Genomic DNA, 15,659 nt, shown 5'->3' with positions numbered 1-15,659 from the left:
TGCCTTTCCCCTGGGCCTAGGCCTCGGTTGAGGCCTCCTTGGAGAGGAGGTTGCTGGCAGGGCCTGTCTCCACACTGCAAGGTGCTGGAGCTCAGAGGGACTCGTCAGAGGGAAGGGACCAGCAAGGGGCTGGATGCCCAAGACCTCTTTGGCCCAGCAGCCTCAGGGCAGCAGGGAGAGCAAGAGGCCCAGTGTGCCCCTAGGTCGGCTCTGCCCCTTCCCACACAGGCGGCCAGCCCAGCAGCTGCCTGAGAGTCTCTGGCTCCCCCGAGCTCTCTGCCGGTGCAGGGGACAGGAACAGACGTGTGCATGTGGTTCTGCCTTGGCCAGGGACTGTGGACCCCCTGCCTGGCCCCCAGGCTCAGGGGCAAGGGCCGGGAGAGAGCACCACCCCGAAGCGCTTTTCTCCCGGGCTTGGGAGCATTGTGCGCAGCTGGCGGGAACAGCCGGCGAGAGTGCTTGCAAAGCGGCCTTTGGAGGCAGCCGGGGAGGTCTTCCAGCGGGAGAGGGCCGGTTGTGCTCAGAGGCCCCACAGGCCAGGGGCAGGACCCAGCAAGTCCCCTTCCCCTGGCCAGCCTTGCCCAGACCTTCCTGGCCTCCGGGGGTACTGCCCCACCAAGGGGCAGGCTGCGGGGACTGGGCCCAGACATGCCTGGGCGCCTCCCCAGGCTCATCCCCGCTGGTGCCTTTCCCCTGGGCCTAGGCCTCGGTTGAGGCCTCCTTGGAGAGGGGGTTGCTGGCAGGGCCTGTCTCCACACTGCAAGGTGCTGGAGCTCAGAGGGACTCGTCAGAGGGAAGGGACCAGCAAGGGGCTGGATGCCCAAGACCTCTTTGGCCCAGCAGCCTCAGGGCAGCAGGGAGAGCAAGAGGCCCAGTGTGCCCCTAGGTCGGCTCTGCCCCTTCCCAAACAGGCGGCCAGCCCAGCAGCTGCCTGAGAGTCTCTGGCTCCCCCGAGCTCTCTGCTGGTGCAGGGGACAGGAACAGACCTGTGCATGTGGTTCTGCCTTGGCCACGGACTGTGGACCCCCTGCCTGGCCCCCAGGCTCAGGGGCAAGGGCCGGGAGAGAGCACCACCCCGAAGCGCTTTTCTCCCGGGCTTGGGAGCATTGTGCGCAGCTGGCGGGAACAGCCGGCGAGAGTGCTTGCAAAGCGGCCTTTGGAGGCAGCCGGGGAGGTCTTCCAGCGGGAGAGGGCCGGTTGTGCTCAGAGGCCCCACAGGCCAGGGGCAGGACCCAGCAAGTCCCCTTCCCCTGGCCAGCCTTGCCCAGACCTTCCTGGCCTCCGGGGCTACTGCCCCACCAAGGGGCAGGCTGCGGGGACTGGGTCCAGACATGCCCGGGCGCCTCCCCAGGCTCATCCCCGCTGGTGCCTTTCCCCTGGGCCTAGGCCTCGGTTGAGGCCTCCTTGGAGAGGAGGTTCCTGGCAGGGGCTCTCTCCACACTGCAAGGTTCTGGAGCTCAGAGGTCTTCGTCAGAGGGAAGGGACCAGCAAGGGGCTGGATGCCCAAGACCTCTTTGGCCCAGCAGCCTCAGGGCAGCAGGGAGAGCAAGAGGCCCAGTGTGCCCCTAGGTCGGCTCTGCCCCTTCCCACACAGGCGGCCAGCCCAGCAGCTGCCTGACAGTCTCTGGCTCCCCCGAGCTCTCTGCCGGTGCAGGGGGCAGGAACAGACGTGTGAATGTGGTTCTGCCTTGGCCAGGGACTGTGGACCCCTGCCTGGCCCCCAGGCTCAGGGGCAAGGGCCGGGAGAGAGCACCACCCCGAAGCGCTTTTCTCCCGGGCTTGGGAGCATTATGCGCAGCTGGCGGGAACAGCCGGCGAGAGTGCTTGCAAAGCGGCCTTGGAGGCAGCCGGGGAGGACTTCCAGCGTGAGAGGGCCGGTTGTGCTCAGAGGCCCCACAGGCCAGGGGCAGGACCCAGCAGGGCCCCTGACCCTGGCCAGCCTTGCCCAGACCTTCCTGGCCTCCGGGGGTACTGCCCCACCAAGGGGCAGGCTGCGGGGACTGGGCCCAGACATGCCTGGGCGCCTCCCCAGGCTCATCCCCGCTGGTGCCTTTCCCCTGGGCCTAGGCCTCGGTTGAGGCCTCCTTGGAGAGGAGGTTGCTGGCAGGGCCTGTCTCCACACTGCAAGGTGCTGGAGCTCAGAGGGACTCGTCAGAGGGAAGGGACCAGCAAGGGGCTGGATGCCCAAGACCTCTTTGGCCCAGCAGCCTCAGGGCAGCAGGGAGAGCAAGAGGCCCAGTGTGCCCCTAGGTCGGCTCTGCCCCTTCCCACACAGGCGGCCAGCCCAGCAGCTGCCTGACAGTCTCTGGCTCCCCCGAGCTCTCTGCCGGTGCAGGGGACAGGAACAGACGTGTGCATGTGGTTCTGCCTTGGCCAGGGACTGTGGACCCCCTGCCTGGCCCCCAGGCTCAGGGGCAAGGGCCGGGAGAGAGCACCACCCCGAAGCGCTTTTCTCCCGGGCTTGGGAGCATTGTGCGCAGCTGGCGGGAACAGCCGGCGAGAGTGCTTGCAAAGCGGCCTTTGGAGGCAGCCGGGGAGGTCTTCCAGCGGGAGAGGGCCGGTTGTGCTCAGAGGCCCCACAGGCCAGGGGCAGGACCCAGCAAGTCCCCTTCCCCTGGCCAGCCTTGCCCAGACCTTCCTGGCCTCCGGGGGTACTGCCCCACCAAGGGGCAGGCTGCGGGGACTGGGCCCAGACATGCCTGGGCGCCTCCCCAGGCTCATCCCCGCTGGTGCCTTTCCCCTGGGCCTAGGCCTCGGTTGAGGCCTCCTTGGAGAGGAGGTTGCTGGCAGGGCCTGTCTCCACACTGCAAGGTGCTGGAGCTCAGAGGGACTCGTCAGAGGGAAGGGACCAGCAAGGGGCTGGATGCCCAAGACCTCTTTGGCCCAGCAGCCTCAGGGCAGCAGGGAGAGCAAGAGGCCCAGTGTGCCCCTAGGTCGGCTCTGCCCCTTCCCAAACAGGCGGCCAGCCCAGCAGCTGCCTGAGAGTCTCTGGCTCCCCCGAGCTCTCTGCTGGTGCAGGGGACAGGAACAGACCTGTGCATGTGGTTCTGCCTTGGCCAGGGACTGTGGACCCCCTGCCTGGCCCCCAGGCTCAGGGGCAAGGGCCGGGAGAGAGCACCACCCCGAAGCGCTTTTCTCCCGGGCTTGGGAGCATTGTGCGCAGCTGGCGGGAACAGCCGGCGAGAGTGCTTGCAAAGCGGCCTTTGGAGGCAGCCGGGGAGGTCTTCCAGCGGGAGAGGGCCGGTTGTGCTCAGAGGCCCCACAGGCCAGGGGCAGGACCCAGCAAGTCCCCTTCCCCTGGCCAGCCTTGCCCAGACCTTCCTGGCCTCCGGGGCTACTGCCCCACCAAGGGGCAGGCTGCGGGGACTGGGTCCAGACATGCCCGGGCGCCTCCCCAGGCTCATCCCCGCTGGTGCCTTTCCCCTGGGCCTAGGCCTCGGTTGAGGCCTCCTTGGAGAGGAGGTTCCTGGCAGGGGCTCTCTCCACACTGCAAGGTTCTGGAGCTCAGAGGTCTTCGTCAGAGGGAAGGGACCAGCAAGGGGCTGGATGCCCAAGACCTCTTTGGCCCAGCAGCCTCAGGGCAGCAGGGAGAGCAAGAGGCCCAGTGTGCCCCTAGGTCGGCTCTGCCCCTTCCCAAACAGGCGGCCAGCCCAGCAGCTGCCAGAGAGTGTCTGGCTCCCCCGAGCTCTCTGCTGGTGCAGGGGACAGGAACAGACCTGTGCATGTGGTTCTGCCTTGGCCAGGGACTGTGGACCCCCTGCCTGGCCCCCAGGCTCAGGGGCAAGGGCCGGGAGAGAGCACCACCCCGAAGCGCTTTTCTCCCGGGCTTGGGAGCATTGTGCGCAGCTGGCGGGAACAGCCGGCGAGAGTGCTTGCAAAGCGGCCTTTGGAGGCAGCCGGGGAGGTCTTCCAGCGGGAGAGGGCCGGTTGTGCTCAGAGGCCCCACAGGCCAGGGACAGGACCCAGGAGGGCCCCTGACCCTGGCCAGCCTTGCCCAGACCTTCCTGGCCTCCGGGGGTACTGCCCCACCAAGGGGCAGGCTGCGGGGACTGGGCCCAGACATGCCTGGGCGCCTCCCCAGGCTCATCCCCGCTGGTGCCTTTCCCCTGGGCCTAGGCCTCGGTTGAGGCCTCCTTGGAGAGGAGGTTGCTGGCAGGGCCTGTCTCCACACTGCAAGGTGCTGGAGCTCAGAGGGACTCGTCAGAGGGAAGGGACCAGCAAGGGGCTGGATGCCCAAGACCTCTTTGGCCCAGCAGCCTCAGGGCAGCAGGGAGAGCAAGAGGCCCAGTGTGCCCCTAGGTCGGCTCTGCCCCTTCCCAAACAGGCGGCCAGCCCAGCAGCTGCCTGAGAGTCTCTGGCTCCCCCGAGCTCTCTGCTGGTGCAGGGGACAGGAACAGACCTGTGCATGTGGTTCTGCCTTGGCCAGGGACTGTGGACCCCCTGCCTGGCCCCCAGGCTCAGGGGCAAGGGCCGGGAGAGAGCACCACCCCGAAGCGCTTTTCTCCCGGGCTTGGGAGCATTGTGCGCAGCTGGCGGGAACACCGGCGAGAGTGCTTGCAAAGCGGCCTTTGGAGGCAGCCGGGGAGGTCTTCCAGCGGGAGAGGGCCGGTTGTGCTCAGAGGCCCCACAGTCCAGGGGCAGGAACCAGCAAGTCCCCTTCCCCTGGCCAGCCTTGCCCAGACCTTCCTGGCCTCCGGGGCTACTGCCCCACCAAGGGGCAGGCTGCGGGGACTGGGTCCAGACATGCCCGGGCGCCTCCCCAGGCTCATCCCCGCTGGTGCCTTTCCCCTGGGCCTAGGCCTCGGTTGAGGCCTCCTTGGAGAGGAGATTGATGGCAGGGGCTCTCTCCACACTGCAAGGTGCTGGAGCTCAGAGGTCTTCGTCAGAGGGAAGGGACCAGCAAGGAGCTGGATGCCCAAGACCTCTTTGGCCCAGCAGCCTCAGGGCAGCAGGGAGAGCAAGAGGCCCAGTGTGCCCCTAGGTCGGCTCTGCCCCTTCCCACACAGGCGGCCAGCCCAGCAGCTGCCTGACAGTCTCTGGCTCCCCCGAGCTCTCTGCCGGTGCAGGGGGCAGGAACAGACGTGTGCATGTGGTTCTGCCTTGGCCTGGGAGTGTGGACCCCCTGCCTGGCCCCCAGGCTCAGGGGCAAGGGCCGGGAGAGAGCACCACCCCGAAGCGCTTTTCTCCCGGGCTTGGGAGCATTGTGCGCAGCTGCCGGGAACAGCCGGCGAGAGTGCTTGCAAAGCGGCCTTGGAGTTATCCGGGGAGGTCTTCCAGTGGGAGAGGGCCGGTTGTGCTCAGAGGCCCCACAGGCCAGGGGCAGGACCCAGCAGGGCCCCTGACCCTGGCCAGCCTTGCCCAGACCTTCCTGGCCTCCGGGGCTACTGCCCCACCAAGGGGCAGGCTGCGGGGACTGGGCCCAGACATGCCTGGGCGCCTCCCCAGGCTCATCCCCGCTGGTGCCTTTCCCCTGGGCCTAGGCCTCGGTTGAGGCCTCCTTGGAGAGGAGGTTGCTGGCAGGGCCTGTCTCCACACTGCAAGGTGCTGGAGCTCAGAGGGACTCGTCAGAGGGAAGGGACCAGCAAGGGGCTGGATGCCCAAGACCTCTTTGGCCCAGCAGCCTCAGGGCAGCAGGGAGAGCAAGAGGCCCAGTGTGCCCCTAGGTCGGCTCTGCCCCTTCCCACACAGGCGGCCAGCCCAGCAGCTGCCTGACAGTCTCTGGCTCCCCCGAGCTCTCTGCCGGTGCAGGGGGCAGGAACAGACGTGTGCATGTGGTTCTGCCTTGGCCAGGGACTGTGGACCCCCTGCCTGGCCCCCAGGCTCAGGGGCAAGGGCCGGGAGAGAGCACCACCCCGAAGCGCTTCTCTCCCGGGCTTGGGAGCATTGTGCGCAGCTGGCGGGAACAGCCGGCGAGAGTGCTTGCAAAGCGGCCTTGGAGGCAGCCAGGGAGGACTTCCAGCGTAAGAGGGCCGGTTGTGCTCAGAGGCCCCACAGGCCAGGGACAGGACCCAGCAGGGCCCCTGACCCTGGCCAGCCTTGCCCAGACCTTCCTGGCCTCCGGGGGTACTGCCCCACCAAGGGGCAGGCTGCGGGGACTGGGCCCAGACATGCCTGGGCGCCTCCGCAGGTTCATCCCCGCTGGTGCCTTTCCCCTGGGCCTAGGCCTCGGTTGAGGCCTCCTTGGAGAGGAGGTTGCTGGCAGGGCCTGTCTCCACACTGCAAGGTGCTGGAGCTCAGAGGGCTTCGTCAGAGGGAAGGGACCAGCAAGGGGCTGGATGCCCAAGACCTCTTTGGCCCAGCAGCCTCAGGGCAGCAGGGAGAGCAAGAGGCCCAGTGTGCCCCTAGGTCGGCTCTGCCCTTTCCCAAACAGGCGGCCAGCCCAGCAGCTGACTGAGAGTCTCTGGCTCCCCCGAGCTCTCTGCTGGTGCAGGGGACAGGAACAGACGTGTGCATGTGGTTCTGCCTTGGCCAGGGACTGTGGACCCCCTGCCTGGCCCCCAGGCTCAGGGGCAAGGGCCGGGAGAGAGCACCACCCCGAAGCGCTTTTCTCCCGGGCTTGGGAGCATTGTGCGCAGCTGGCGGGAACACCGGCGAGAGTGCTTGCAAAGTGGCCTTTGGAGGCAGCCGGGGAGGTCTTCCAGCGGGAGAGGGCCGGTTGTGCTCAGAGGCCCCACAGGCCAGGGGCAGGACCCAGCAAGTCCCCTTCCCCTGGCCAGCCTTGCCCAGACCTTCCTGGCCTCCGGGGCTACTGCCCCACCAAGGGGCAGGCTGCGGGGACTGGGTCCAGACATGCCCGGGCGCCTCCCCAGGCTCATCCCCGCTGGTGCCTTTCCCCTGGGCCTAGGCCTCGGTTGAGGCCTCCTTGGAGAGGAGGTTGCTGGCAGGGGCTCTCTCCACACTGCAAGGTGCTGGAGCTCAGAGGTCTTCGTCAGAGGGAAGGGACCAGCAAGGGGCTGGATGCCCAAGACCTCTTTGGCCCAGCAGCCTCAGGGCAGCAGGGAGAGCAAGAGGCCCAGTGTGCCCCTAGGTCGGCTCTGCCCCTTCCCACACAGGCGGCCAGCCCAGCAGCTGCCTGACAGTCTCTGGCTCCCCCGAGCTCTCTGCCGGTGCAGGGGGCAGGAACAGACGTGTGCATGTGGTTCTGCCTTGGCCTGGGACTGTGGACCCCCTGCCTGGCCCCCAGGCTCAGGGGCAAGGGCCGGGAGAGAGCACCACCCCGAAGCGCTTTTCTCCCGGGCTTGGGAGCATTGTGCGCAGCTGCCGGGAACAGCCGGCGAGAGTGCTTGCAAAGCGGCCTTGGAGGTATCCGGGGAGGTCTTCCAGTGGGAGAGGGCCGGTTGTGCTCAGAGGCCCCACAGGCCAGGGGCAGGACCCAGCAGGGCCCCTGACCCTGGCCAGCCTTGCCCAGACCTTCCTGGCCTCCGGGGGTACTGCCCCACCAAGGGGCAGGCTGCGGGGACTGGGCCCAGACATGCCTGGGCGCCTCCCCAGGCTCATCCCCGCTGGTGCCTTTCCCCTGGGCCTAGGCCTCGGTTGAGGCCTCCTTGGAGAGGAGGTTGCTGGCAGGGCCTGTCTCCACACTGCAAGGTGCTGGAGCTCAGAGGGACTCGTCAGAGGGAAGGGACCAGCAAGGGGCTGGATGCCCAAGACCTCTTTGGCCCAGCAGCCTCAGGGCAGCAGGGAGAGCAAGAGGCCCAGTGTGCCCCTAGGTCGGCTCTGCCCCTTCCCAAACAGGCGGCCAGCCCAGCAGCTGCCTGAGAGTGTCTGGCTCCCCCGAGCTCTCTGCTGGTGCAAGGGACAGGAACAGACCTGTGCATGTGGTTCTGCCTTGGCCAGGGACTGTGGACCCCCTGCCTGGCCCCCAGGCTCAGGGGCAAGGGCCGGGAGAGAGCACCACCCCGAAGCGCTTTTCTCCCGGGCTTGGGAGCATTGTGCGCAGCTGGCGGGAACAGCCGGCGAGAGTGCTTGCAAAGCGGCCTTTGGAGGCAGCCGGGGAGGTCTTCCAGCGGGAGAGGGCCGGTTGTGCTCAGAGGCCCCACAGGCCAGGGGCAGGACCCCAGCAAGTCCCCTTCCCCTGGCCAGCCTTGCCCAGACCTTCCTGGCCTCCGGGGCTACTGCCCCACCAAGGGGCAGGCTGCGGGGACTGGGCCCAGACATGCCTGGGCGCCTCCCCAGGCTCATCCCCGCTGGTGCCTTTCCCCTGGGCCTAGGCCTCGGTTGAGGCCTCCTTGGAGAGGAGGTTGCTGGCAGGGCCTGTCTCCCACACTGCAAGGTGCTGGAGCTCAGAGGGACTCGTCAGAGGGAAGGGACCAGCAAGGGGCTGGATGCCCAAGACCCTCTTTGGCCCAGGCAGCCTCAGGGCAGCAGGGAGAGCAAGAGGCCCAGTGTGCCCCTAGGTCGGCTCTGCCCCTTCCCAAACAGGCGGCCAGCCCAGCAGCTGCCTGAGAGTCTCTGGCTCCCCCGAGCTCTCTGCTGGTGCAGGGGACAGGAACAGACCTGTGCATGTGGTGTTCTGCCTTGGCCAGGGACTGTGGACCCCCTGCCTGGCCCCCAGGCTCAGGGGCAAGGGCCGGGAGAGAGCACCACCCCGAAGCGCTTTTCTCCCGGGCTTGGGAGCATTGTGCGCAGCTGGCGGGAACAGCCGGCGAGAGTGCTTGCAAAGCGGCCTTTGGAGGCAGCCGGGGAGGTCTTCCAGCGGGAGAGGGCCGGTTGTGCTCAGAGGCCCCACAGGCCAGGGGCAGGACCCCAGCAAGTCCCCTTCCCCTGGCCAGCCTTGCCCAGACCTTCCTGGCCTCCGGGGGCTACTGCCCCACCAAGGGGCAGGCTGCGGGGACTGGGTCCAGACATGCCCGGGCGCCTCCCCAGGCTCATCCCCAGCTGGTGCCTTTCCCCTGGGCCTAGGCCTCGGTTGAGGCCTCCTTGGAGAGGAGGTTGCTGGCAGGGGGCTCTCTCCACACTGCAAGGTGCTGGAGCTCAGAGGTCTTCGTCAGAGGGAAGGGACCAGCAAGGGGCTGGATGCCCAAGACCTCTTTGGCCCAGCAGCCTCAGGGCAGCAGGGAGAGCAAGAGGCCCAGTGTGCCCCTAGGTCGGCTCTGCCCCTTCCCACACAGGCGGCCAGCCCAGCAGCTGCCTGACAGTCTCTGGCTCCCCCCGAGCTCTCTGCCGGTGTAGGGGGCAGGAACAGACGTGTGCATGTGGTTCTGCCTTGGCCTGGGACTGTGGACCCCCTGCCTGGCCCCCAGGCTCAGGGGCAAGGGCCGGGAGAGAGCACCACCCCGAAGCGCTTTTCTCCCGGGCTTGGGAGCATTGTGCGCAGCTGGCGGGAACAGCGGCGAGAGTGCTTGCAAAGCGGCCTTGGAGGCAGCCGGGGAGGACTTCCAGCGTGAGAGGGCCGGTTGTGCTCAGAGGCCCCACAGGCCAGGGGCAGGACCCAGCAGGGCCCCTGACCCTGGCCAGCCTTGCCCAGACCTTCCTGGCCTCCGGGGGGTACTGCCCCCACCAAGGGGCAGGCTGCGGGGACTGGGCCCAGACATGCCTGGGCGCCTCCCCAGGCTCATCCCCGCTGGTGCCTTTCCCCTGGGCCTAGGCCTCGGTTGAGGCCCTCCTTGGAGAGGAGGTTGCTGGCAGGGCCTGTCTCCACACTGCAAGGTGCTGGAGCTCAGAGGGGACTCGTCAGAGGGAAGGGGACCAGCAAGGGTGCTGGATGCCCAAGACCTCAGGGCAGCAGGGAGAGCAAGAGGCCCAGTGTGCCCCTAGGTCGGCTCTGCCCCTTCCCAAACAGGCGGCCAGCCCAGCAGCTGCCTGAGAGTCTCTGGCTCCCCCGAGCTCTCTGCTGGTGCAGGGGACAGGAACAGACCTGTGCATGTGGTTCTGCCTTGGCCAGGGACTGTGGACCCCCTGCCTGGCCCCCAGGCTCAGGGGCAAGGGCCGGGAGAGAGCACCACCCCGAAGCGCTTTTCTCCCGGGCTTGGGAGCATTGTGCGCAGCTGGCGGGAACAGCCGGCGAGAGTGCTTGCAAAGCGGCCTTTGGAGGCAGCCGGGGAGGTCTTCCAGCGGGAGAGGGCCGGTTGTGCTCAGAGGCCCCACAGGCCAGGGACAGGACCCAGGAGGGCCCCTGACCCTGGCCAGCCTTGCCCAGACCTTCCTGGCTTCCGGGGGTACTGCCCCACCAAGGGGCAGGCTGCGGGGACTGGGCCCAGACATGCCTGGGCGCCTCCCCAGGCTCATCCCCGCTGGTGCCTTTCCCCTGGGCCTAGGCCTCGGTTGAGGCCTCCTTGGAGAGGAGGTTGCTGGCAGGGCCTGTCTCCACACTGCAAGGTGCTGGAGCTCAGAGGGACTCGTCAGAGGGAAGGGACCAGCAAGGGGCTGGATGCCCAAGACCTCTTTGGCCCAGCAGCCTCAGGGCAGCAGGGAGAGCAAGAGGCCCAGTGTGCCCCTAGGTCGGCTCTGCCCCTTCCCAAACAGGCGGCCAGCCCAGCAGCTGCCTGAGAGTCTCTGGCTCCCCCGAGCTCTCTGCTGGTGCAGGGGACAGGAACAGACGTGTGCATGTGGTTCTGCCTTGGCCAGGGACTGTGGACCCCCTGCCTGGCCCCCAGGCTCAGGGGCAAGGGCCGGGAGAGAGCACCACCCCGAAGCGCTTTTCTCCCGGGCTTGGGAGCATTGTGCGCAGCTGGCGGGAACACCGGCGAGAGTGCTTGCGAAGCGGCCTTTGGAGGCAGCCGGGGAGGTCTTCCAGCGGGAGAGGGCCGGTTGTGCTCAGAGGCCCCACAGGCCAGGGGCAGGACCCAGCAAGTCCCCTTCCCCTGGCCAGCCTTGCCCAGACCTTCCTGGCCTCCGGGGCTACTGCCCCACCAAGGGGCAGGCTGCGGGGACTGGGTCCAGACATGCCCGGGCGCCTCCCCAGGCTCATCCCCGCTGGTGCCTTTCCCCTGGGCCTAGGCCTCGGTTGAGGCCTCCTTGGAGAGGAGGTTGATGGCAGGGGCTCTCTCCACACTGCAAGGTGCTGGAGCTCAGAGGTCTTCGTCAGAGGGAAGGGACCAGTAAGGGGCTGGATGCCCAAGACCTCTTTGGCCCAGCAGCCTCAGGGCAGCAGGGAGAGCAAGAGGCCCAGTGTGCCCCTAGGTCGGCTCTGCCCCTTCCCACACAGGCGGCCAGCCCAGCAGCTGCCTGACAGACTCTGGCTCCCCCGAGCTCTCTGCCGGTGCAGGGGGCAGGAACAGACGTGTGCATGTGGTTCTGCCTTGGCCTGGGAGTGTGGACCCCCTGCCTGGCCCCCAGGCTCAGGGGCAAGGGCCGGGAGAGAGCACCACCCCGAAGCGCTTTTCTCCCGGGCTTGGGAGCATTGTGCGCAGCTGGCGGGAACAGCCGGCGAGAGTGCTTGCAAAGCGGCCTTTGGAGGCAGCCGGGGAGGTCTTCCAGCGGGAGAGGGCCGGTTGTGCTCAGAGGCCCCACAGGCCAGGGGCAGGACCCAGCAAGTCCCCTTCCCCTGGCCAGCCTTGCCCAGACCTTCCTGGCCTCCGGGGCTACTGCCCCACCAAGGGGCAGGCTGCGGGAACTGGGTCCAGACATGCCCGGGCGCCTCCCCAGGCTCATCCCCGCTGGTGCCTTTCCCCTGGGCCTAGGCCTCGGTTGAGGCCTCCTTGGAGAGGAGGTTGCTGGCAGGGGCTCTCTCCACACTGCAAGGTGCTGGAGCTCAGAGGTCTTCGTCAGAGGGAAGGGACCAGCAAGGGGCTGGATGCCCAAGACCTCTTTGGCCCAGCAGCCTCAGGACAGCAGGGAGAGCAAGAGGCCCAGTGTGCCCCTAGGTCGGCTCTGCCCCTTCCCACACAGGCGGCCAGCCCAGCAGCTGCCTGAGAGTCTCTGGCTCCCCCGAGCTCTCTGCCCGTGCAGGGGGCAGGAACAGACGTGTGCATGTGGTTCTGCCTTGGCCTGGGACTGTGGACCCCCTGCCTGGCCCCCAGGCTCAGGGGCAAGGGCCGGGAGAGAGCACCACCCCGAAGCGCTTTTCTCCCGGGCTTGGGAGCATTGTGCGCGGCTGGCGGGAACAGCCGGCGAGAGTGCTTGCAAAGCGGCCTTGGAGGCAGCCGGGGAGGACTTCCAGCGTGAGAGGGCCGGTTGTGCTCAGAGGCCCCACAGGCCAGCGGCAGGACCCAGCAGGGCCCCTGACCCTGGCCAGCCTTGCCCAGACGTTCCTGGCCTCCGGGGGTACTGCCCCACCAAGGGGCAGGCTGCGGGGACTGGGCCCAGACATGCCTGGGCGCCTCCCCAGGCTCATCCCCGCTGGTGCCTTTCCCCTGGGCCTAGGCCTCGGTTGAGGCCTCCTTGGAGAGGAGGTTGCTGGCAGGGCCTGTCTCCACACTGCAAGGTGCTGGAGCTCAGAGGGACTCGTCAGAGGGAAGGGACCAGCAAGGGGCTGGATGCCCAAGACCTCTTTGGCCCAGCAGCCTCAGGGCAGCAGGGAGAGCAAGAGGCCCAGTGTGCCCCTAGGTCGGCTCTGCCCCTTCCCAAACAGGCGGCCAGCCCAGCAGCTGCCTGAGAGTCTCTGGCTCCCCCGAGCTCTCTGCTGGTGCAGGGGACAGGAACAGACCTGTGCATGTGGTTCTGCCTTGGCCAGGGACTGTGGACCCCCTGCCTGGCCCCCAGGCTCAGGGGCAAGGGCCGGGAGAGAGCACCACCCCGAAGCGCTTTTCTCCCGGGCTTGGGAGCATTGTGCGCAGCTGGCGGGAACACCGGCGAGAGTGCTTGCGAAGCGGCCTTTGGAGGCAGCCGGGGAGGTCTTCCAGCGGGAGAGGGCCGGTTGTGCTCAGAGGCCCCACAGGCCAGGGGCAGGACCCAGCAAGTCCCCTTCCCCTGGCCAGCCTTGCCCAGACCTTCCTGGCCTCCGGGGCTACTGCCCCACCAAGGGGCAGGCTGCGGGGACTGGGTCCAGACATGCCCGGGCGCCTCCCCAGGCTCATCCCCGCTGGTGCCTTTCCCCTGGGCCTAGGCCTCGGTTGAGGCCTCCTTGGAGAGGAGGTTGATGGCAGGGGCTCTCTCCACACTGCAAGGTGCTGGAGCTCAGAGGTCTTCGTCAGAGGGAAGGGACCAGTAAGGGGCTGGATGCCCAAGACCTCTTTGGCCCAGCAGCCTCAGGGCAGCAGGGAGAGCAAGAGGCCCAGTGTGCCCCTAGGTCGGCTCTGCCCCTTCCCACACAGGCGGCCAGCCCAGCAGCTGCCTGACAGTCTCTGGCTCCCCCGAGCTCTCTGCCGGTGCAGGGGGCAGGAACAGACGTGTGCATGTGGTTCTGCCTTGGCCTGGGAGTGTGGACCCCCTGCCTGGCCCCCAGGCTCAGGGGCAAGGGCCGGGAGAGAGCACCACCCCGAAGCGCTTTTCTCCCGGGCTTGGGAGCATTGTGCGCAGCTGCCGGGAACAGCCGGCGAGAGTGCTTGCAAAGCGGCCTTGGAGGCAGCCGGGGAGGACTTCCAGCGTGAGAAGGCCGGTTGTGCTCAGAGGCCCCACAGGCCAGGGGCAGGACCCAGCAGGGCCCCTGACCCTGGCCAGCCTTGCCCAGACCTTCCTGGCCTCCGGGGGTACTGCCCCACCAAGGGGCAGGCTGCGGGGACTGGGCCCAGACATGCCTGGGCGCCTCCCCAGGCTCATCCCCGCTGGTGCCTTTCCCCTGGGCCTAGGCCTCGGTTGAGGCCTCCTTGGAGAGGAGGTTGCTGGCAGGTGCTGTCTCCACACTGCAAGGTGCTGAGCTCAGAGGGACTCGTCAGAGGGAAGGGACCAGCAAGGGGCTGGATGCCCAAGACCTCTTTGGCCCAGCAGCCTCAGGGCAGCAGGGAGAGCAAGAGGCCCAGTGTGCCCCTAGGTCGGCTCTGCCCCTTCCCACACAGGCGGCCAGCCCAGAAGCTGCCTGACAGTCTCTGGCTCCCCCGAGCTCTCTGCTGGTGCAGGGGGCAGGAACAGACCTGTGCATGTGGTTCTGCCTTGGCCACGGACTGTGGACCCCCTGCCTCCCCCCCAGGCTCAGGGGCAAGGGCCGGGAGAGAGCACCACCCCGAAGCGCTTTTCTCCCAGGCTTGGGAGCATTGTGCGCAGCTGGCGGGAACAGCCGGCGAGAGTGCTTGCAAAGCGGCCTTTGGAGGCAGCCGGGGAGGTCTTCCAGCGGGAGAGGGCCGATGGTGCTCAGAGGCCCCACAGACCAGGGGTAGGACCCAGCAGGGCCCCTTCCCCTGGCCAGCCTTGCCCAGACCTTCCTGGTCTCCGGGGGTACTGCCCCACTAAGGGGCAGGCTGCGGGGACTGTGTCCAGACATTCCCCTGCGCCTTCCCAGGCTCATCCCCGCTGGTGCCTTTCCCCTGGGCCTAGGCCTCGGTTGAGGCCTCCTTGGAGAGGAGGTTGCTGGCAGGGGCTCTCTCCACACTGCAAGGTGCTGGAGCGCAGAGGGCTTCGTCAGAGGGAAGGGACCAGCAAGGGGCTGGATGCCCAAGACCTCTTTGGCCCAGCAGCCTCAGGGCAGCAGGGAGAGCAAGAGGCCCACTGTGCCTTTAGGTCGGCTTTGCCCCTTCCCACACGGGCAGCCAGGCCAGCAGCTGCCTGACAGACTCTGGCTCCCCCGAGCTCTCTGCCGGTGTAGGGGGCAGGAACAGACGTGTGCATGTGGTTCTGCCTTGGCCTGGGAGTGTGGACCCCCTGCCTGGCCCTCAGGCTCAGGGGGAAGGGCCGGGAGAGAGCACCACCACGAAGCGCTTTTCTCCCGGACTTGGGAGCATTTTGCGCGGCTGGCGGGAACAGCCGGCGAGAGTGCTTGAAAAGCGGCCTTTGGAGGCAGCCGGGGAGGTCTTCCAGCGGGAGATAGCCGGTAGTGCTCAGAGGCCCCACAGGCCAGGGGCAGGACCCAGCAGGGCCCCTGTCCCTGGCCAGCCTTGCCCAGACGTTCCTGGCCTCCGGGGGTACTGCCCCAGCAAGGGGCAGGCTGCGGGGACTGGGCCCAGACATGCCTGGGCGCCTCCCCAGGCTCATCCCCGCTGGTGCCTTTCCCCTGGGCCTAGGCCTCGGTTGAGGCCTCCTTGGAGAGGAGTTTGCTGGGAGGGCCTGTCTCCACACTGCAAGGTGCTAGAGCTCAGAGGGACTCGTCAGAGGGAAGGGACCAGCAAGGGGCTGGATGCCCAAGACCTCTTTGGCCCAGCAGCCTCAGGGCAGCAGGGAGAGCAAGAGGCCCAGTGTGCCCCTAGGTCGGCTCTGCCCCTTCCCACACAGGCGGCCAGCCCAGCAGCTGCCTGACAGTCTCTGGCTCCCCCGAGCTCTCTGCCGGTGCAGGGGGCAGGAACAGACGTGTGCATGTGGTTCTGCCTTGGCCTGGGACTGTGGACCCCCTGCCTGGCCCCCAGGCTCAGGGGCAAGGGCCGGGAGAGAGCACCACCCCGAAGCGCTTTTCTCCCGGGCTTGGGAGCATTGTGCGCAGCTGGCGGGAACAGCCGGCGAGAGTGCTTGCAAAGCGGCCTTGGAGGCAGCCGGGGAGGACTTCCAGCGTGAGAGGGCCGGTTGTGCTCAGAGGCCCCACAGGCCAGGGGCAGGACCCAGCAGGGCCCCTGACCCTGGCCAGCCTTGCCCAGACCTTCCTGGCCTCCGGGGGTACTGCCCCACCAAGGGGCAGGCTGCGGGGACTGGGCCCAGAC

Source organism: Cervus elaphus, unplaced genomic scaffold (assembly GCF_910594005.1).
Source record: "Cervus elaphus unplaced genomic scaffold, mCerEla1.1, whole genome shotgun sequence".
In the NCBI taxonomy this organism is placed as follows: domain Eukaryota; kingdom Metazoa; phylum Chordata; class Mammalia; order Artiodactyla; family Cervidae; genus Cervus; species Cervus elaphus.
This window is presented reverse-complemented; position numbering follows the sequence as displayed.